At 37.6% G+C, this 6,524-nt stretch overlaps 1 long non-coding RNA gene across 1 annotated transcript; it reads left to right on the forward strand.

Annotated features, from left to right (window-relative positions):
* Positions 1-2,060: 2,060 nt before the first annotated feature.
* Positions 2,061-5,486, forward strand: LOC147843916 (uncharacterized). Its single transcript, XR_015491117.1, has 2 exons — positions 2,061-2,383; positions 2,877-5,486. It is a non-coding gene; the product is annotated as an uncharacterized LOC147843916 (long non-coding RNA).
* The last annotated feature ends 1,038 nt before the right edge of the window (positions 5,487-6,524 follow it).

Genomic DNA, 6,524 nt, shown 5'->3' on the forward strand with positions numbered 1-6,524 from the left:
TTGAGGAAAGTGATTCCCTCAGTTTGTTTGAGTAATGGGAAATCGACAACTCAATTAATTGAGTTGACCAAATGTGGTCTCTTTATTTAATTAACTTAAATGTTTAAGTACAGATAACTTAAATGTTTAAGTACAGGAAACTAGCTAATAGACTAAACTTAATATATTGTTTATATACTACCAGGGCTGTCTTTATCGAAGGTGACATTTAGCCGCACCATGTTGGTGTTTTGTAACATCTAAACTTTATGAGGTGGGTTGTTAGCCCAACGCTCAACCCTCAACCTGGAGGACCAGGACATACACACACATACACTACAGACAATTTAGCTTACCCAATTTACCTACAGCGCTTGTCTTTAGACTTGTGGGGGAAACCAGAGCACCCGGAGGAAACCCATGCAAATACGGGGAGAACATGCAAACTCCACACAGAAATGCCAACTGACCCAGTCGGGACTCAAACCAGTGACCTTATTGCTGTGAGGCAACTACTCACTGAGCCACCGTGTCACCACAGCATGTATATCAATTAAGAAAAATGTATATAAGCATTTAAATATCTACTTCTCTTTCGTCAGATGGGTTCAGGTAGTGCCTCTGTCCTGCTGCGCTTCAGCAAAATTCAGCATCACAAGCATAATGACCACCTTGTGTCATATAAAATATATCGACCAATCAGTCAAGACAAAATTTCAAGTGCAACCAATCATTTTAAACAGAGTCATGATGAATCGTTTAACTAAAATACTTAAAATATTGCTTAAAAGTTTTTTGCTACCTAATAAGTAAGTTAAACACACATGTTTAAGTTTTGATGCCAAAACTTGGTATTTTAAGTAATGTCGAGTTATATTAACTTAATATCTTTAGTAATGACAACAGCCGGCTTTACAGTGCAGTGGTGCAAGCTAAATTTGTCATTAAATATTAATGAAGCTGTTAAAATAATTTGACAGAGAATTTACACATTTTAAATAAGACATTTTAATGACAAATAGAGTTTGTTCCACTGAAAATGTCATCAGAAAAATAATGCCTCATGACAATCATGTTTATGACAGATTTATGACAACTTATGTTGATAATGTCAAGTTGACATAACAAAGATGAAGACTGGCTGTGATGTTTTATATATGTCAAGTTGTCATAACAAACAGTGTTAACATTGACATAGCTGAGCAAATGATGCTTAATAACAGTTGTCATAGGCATGCATAAAATCCCATTCACAGTCATGATGTGTCTCATGTCATTATTATTATTTATAAAGTTTTCATGACAGTCTTATGAACACCCCTTCAAGTAAAGTGTTACCAAAAAGGCTAATAAATATTACAATATAACTAAATAACTGACACAATCATAATCTATGAACACCAATGAACAAAATTAAAACACCACAAATATGTAGCATACATAAGGTAGCCTGAAGTTGAAGCCTATAGACCAGGGGTCACCAATCTCATTCCTGGAGGTCCGGTGGCCTGCAGGGTTTAGCTCCAACTTGCCTCATTACACCTGACTGGGTGTTTCAAGTATATCTGGTAAGACCTTAATTAGCTTGTTCAGGTGTGTTTGATTAGGGTTGGAGCTAAAATGTGCTGGACACCGGACCTCCAGGAACAAGTTTGGTAATCCCTGCTATAGACCATTTCAATGTGGTCATGTCATTGACCTATGAACGTTTCCTCTCTTGTTATCAAACTATTTCATGACTGTAACAAGAGGTAATTCAATCATAACCTAATGTTAAAACTGCCATCATAGCATTATTTATCAATATATGGCTCTTTTTAGGTTCTTGGAAGCTATAGAAATTAAAAATGTAAAACAGGAAATACGCTGGGGCCATTGTTTTTGTTTACATCTCTCAAAATGATCTATAGGCACCTCTAGTTTAGCCAGCCTCTCTCCGAGCAGCAGTGGGCAGCAGAGCCACATGATGGCAGTCCATCTACACCTCATGCTGCTCTTATTAAGTCCTCTTTTATTCAGTCCCTCGAGAGACAGAGAGCGGTGGGAGAGGGACAATGCCATTGCGCTCAAGGTTGAAGCTCAGAGAGAAGCAGCCTCAGTGTGTCAGGACTGGCTTTAATACAATATAAATCCTGCTGTTGAAAAGGCTTAGAGTAAAATATATTAACAGTGTCCCTCAGACTGGCACACACAATGACACTGTGGCCTGTGTGGCCCAGCTGTCCTGCTTGACTTCCTACAATGGAGACCGCATCACCATTAATACTTTACACTGGCAATGTTTATTCATCAGCCACACATTATGACTTTTAGATAACTCCAACTTTGTGCCCTAATTTACAATAAGGAATACACATCTAGTTTAGATGAATTTTCTAGACTTCTGATTTGTAATGCGGCATAGGTAAGTAACTAGAAAATCACCATCTTACATGTGCATTATTTTGTATTAGCTCAACTGTCCATAGTCCTTAAATATTACTATATCTAACCCACCAGTCTCGCTACAATCCAAGCCGCTCTTCAAGATCTCAAAACTCAGGGCTTCTAGTAGTACCTATTAAGCAAACTGCTAAAGGAGGTCAAGCCTTCTCATTTATGGCTCCTAAACTCTGGAATAGCCTTCCTGATAATGGCTCAGACACACCCTTTCAGTTCAAAACTATATTAAAGACCTATCTTTTTAGTAAAGCATACACACAATGCATCACATGAGTGTGCTCTACGCAGGTGAGCGGGCTTGACAACCACCTGTAAGACACACTCCTCCTGTCTTAATGCACCAGACATTTTGTTAGAAATACTTATATGCTTTACATGTTTGTTTCGATGTTTGTTGATATAACGGCTATTTTCATTCATAGCACTTCATTTTGCACTTCTATTTCCACCTGTAGATACTCGTTCTGAGGCCCCTAGAGATTATGCAGCACCAATGATGCGATCTAAGACCTGTGAAGAAATTATGCCAAGGTATTCATAATCCTGGACCAGTCTGTATCCTGAGCTGATGCTGTTGTTGTCATGGAGGAGTGGAGAGCATGAGACTGATTCCTGACAGATCACAGACGCATTGATCCTGTAGGACAGCCTGAATACCTGCCAGTGACTTACTCACACCTGCAGTTCTCCACAATGGACATCCAGCATTCTCCAGCCTCCGGCGCCTAGCCTGCAGCTCTGCACAAGAAGTTTGGCTAGAGGAGAAATGGTCGTGCCCAACTGAGCCTGATTTTTCTCAAGGTTTTTTTTCCCTTCACTTTGTCAATTGGTGAAGTTTGTTCCTTACCTCTGCCACCACTGGCTTACTTGGTTGGGATTTGTGGAGCTGCGCATTGATGGATTTGCTCTTCAGTGTTTGGACTTTCAGCAGTAAAAATTAAACCACACTGAACTGAACTAAACTGAACTTCAACTCTGAAAACTGGGCTTACACAGTTCCAGTTTACTAAAACCTCTATATAAAGCTGCGTTGATCTACATTTTAAAAAGGCTATATAAATAAATATGAATTGAAATTATATTGAACCTAAAACTATTACTTAGCCTATACTACAGGCAAAAACTGGAATCAGAACAAAACAAGACACAGTAGCTGTTTCCACCCACCGATTTTTATGCAAAATTTGGAATATCGCATAAAAAACCCTGGAAGATGGGCATACATTTTGAAAGTTTGCACAAAAAATTGATACGCGCAACTGAGTAGGACAAACTTAAAAAGAAAAAAATTATAATTATTTTTTTTTGTGTTTTTTACCTTTAATGTCAGGACAGTGGAGATTTACAGAAAGGAAAGTATGGGGAGCAGAGAGAAGGGAAGGATCGGCAAAGGACCTCGAGGCGGGAATTGTAGCACCTGGGTGCAATATGTCAACACACTAACCACAAGGCTATTGGTGCTGACAGGATAAACTTTTTATCTGATAAGAAAAAATGTGCATAAACTATAGTGGAAATATTGCCTTTAAGGCAAGTCATTTCACTCAGCAGCCATCTTTGAAACGCCTCTTGGACAGTATACTTGGGCAAAAACTGTTTTCCAAGCTTAGGGTCACATTACCTATTTGGAATCACCAATACAATTAAACAACTGCCTCATAAGTTTTGTTTCTAAACATTAGAATCAAACAATATTGGCATTTGTTCAGGTTGCCAGATTAAATGCGCATGCACACTTGAAATTAACGAGATCACGACACCACCCTCATTTATGGCTGTTCTATACATCATCCTCTGGACAATAATCGTCTGATCGCGCTACTCTTCTGAAGTATTTTGATGTTAAAACTTGGTCTTGATGGTGAATCTTCTCCAGAAATGAAAGCGACTCTTTGTTTACTAGTTTGTGACCGTTTGAGTAGTTGTTGCTGTCATGTGATGTGCGTTTTTGACAGGACGGACTGTACCTCGCGTCAGTTTAAACTTTTGTTTTCATGTGTAGTTGGTTCATTCAAAAGTAGAGATTTTATTCTTTATGTGGATATCTTTCCTATGTCTATAAAACAATTATTCAGTGAGATTCCAATGTGTTTGTTGAACACATAGACTGTTGTAAAAGCATACGTCTGGACCGAGCTTCTCCCGGAGAATCGTCAGTCTATAGTGATTGGATCATGTAGTAGGTGGGACTTTATTTGTCAAATTAACCATTACACTTTCCCCTATTTAAAACTGTGTAAAGTGTGCTGGATAGTTTTTGGTTTGGGTGGATGATATGGTCTGAACATTTTATAAATGTTACATACGAGAAAGAAGTAATGACCATCCTAAATGGAAAACATCAGAAAATTAGCAAATCTTTCAAGATCAGAAAAGATTCTAAAGGCTCAACCTTAGAGTCCAGTATGATGTAATGTAGACCATAATTCCACACTTAGTTTGTTTGTTGTGAATGCATGCATGTAGTGGCAAAAACTACATACTGTGCATTTAAAATTGTTGCTACAGATGATTCAAGTCCACAAAATGTCACAAAGCACCATCAAAACAAAGTGTTAACAGTAAATGTACAAGGGTGGACTTGTGTAAAATCACACCACTGTTAAAATAGGTGCAGAAATCTCTGACATGCTACCCATGACTCCATTTTGAATGAACTGCTTTCTAATTTAGGCATCAAGGTGTGACCCTACCAATTAGTATGTGTCATTCACTTGAAACAGAAGAACAGCCAACATCCCTTATAATCAACCCTGTACTGCTGTGATGCCAATCTCACTCACCCTACAATTAATTTGTATGCACAAAATGTATGGATTGTACGTGATCGTTTGTCCCTGCAATAATTTGATACTTTACCTCCTTCTCTTGCTGATTGTAATTAATACTCAAATAACAGGACCAGCGTGAAACTTGCTTTGACTGAGATGTAATGAACTGTTGTTTTCCAGCCATTCATTTCGAATTGAGACTTTCTTTCCAATCTCAACATGTTTTGTTCTCTTTGAAACAATAACTTTTGTAAAAAGCGCTATACAAATAAACAAAAGAAAGTTCAAATACAATGAGTGTTGCCAGACTGTGCAGTTTTGAACATGATCTTGCGGGTAAAAAATGCTATAGGTGGGTATAGAAAATTTGGACGGTTTTGCAACGGAATGCCCAGGTTTTGGATAGTTTTTAGGCTTGAAACAGTCAGCTACATCTGGCAACATTAAATAAAATGCCAGTTCAAGCAATGACAGTTCATGCTGTTGTTTACATCTGAGTAACAGCTGAGAAGTGCAAAAAATATGTTTTTTTTATAAACTAAGGGCTCTATTTTGACGGTCCATGCGCAGAGTGCAAAATGCAGGGCACAAACGCTTTCAGGGCGTGTCAGAACACATTTTTGTAAAATCGGTAAAATCCGCTTTGCGCCATGGCGCATGGTCTAAAAGGGTTGAGTTTATTTTCTTAATGAGTTATAGGTGTGTTTTGAGAATAAACCAATTAGAGTCTCATCTCCCATTCCCTTTAAGAGCCAGCTGCGTCGCGCTCTTAAAGGGATTTGCTATTTACAGAACGTAAAGTAAGTCTAAGTGGAAAAACTGAGCATTTCACTAGCAAACAGTTAACAGTTTTTTTTTCACAGAAAACTGTTAAACAGAGCATCTACTGCGTGCATGAGAGATAATGGATCACTTTTACTTTCACTCTTGGATAGGGAAACTTTTAAGCACAGACATCAATTAGTCTATAAATAATTAATTGCGTTTGTTAAGCGCAAATATTCGTTTCGAAACTATTTCTAAATTCAGTTCTAATTTCCAGCAAACGAATAAATGAACAACAATAACAAAATGTGCTCAAAAACCTGAGTTATATCCTAATGCACATGCTGTACCCCATATGGTCTAAAACCTGACAGGTGGGCAAATCTAAGCTTGTTTTTAATAAAACAAATATAAATATGGATATAATAAATTATACTGCTAATAATAATAACATTATACAAAAGCAAATTGTTATGAATGAACTGAAAAAGCCTCCCGAGATGAAGAAGACATAAAAGCAGTGGTGTTTCATATTTATATAGGCTAGAAAATAATATGTTTTGTAAT

The sequence above is a fragment of the Danio rerio genome, chromosome 5, assembly GCF_052040795.2.
Source record: "Danio rerio strain M-AB ecotype USA chromosome 5, GRCz13ab, whole genome shotgun sequence".
NCBI lineage: Eukaryota > Metazoa > Chordata > Actinopteri > Cypriniformes > Danionidae > Danio > Danio rerio.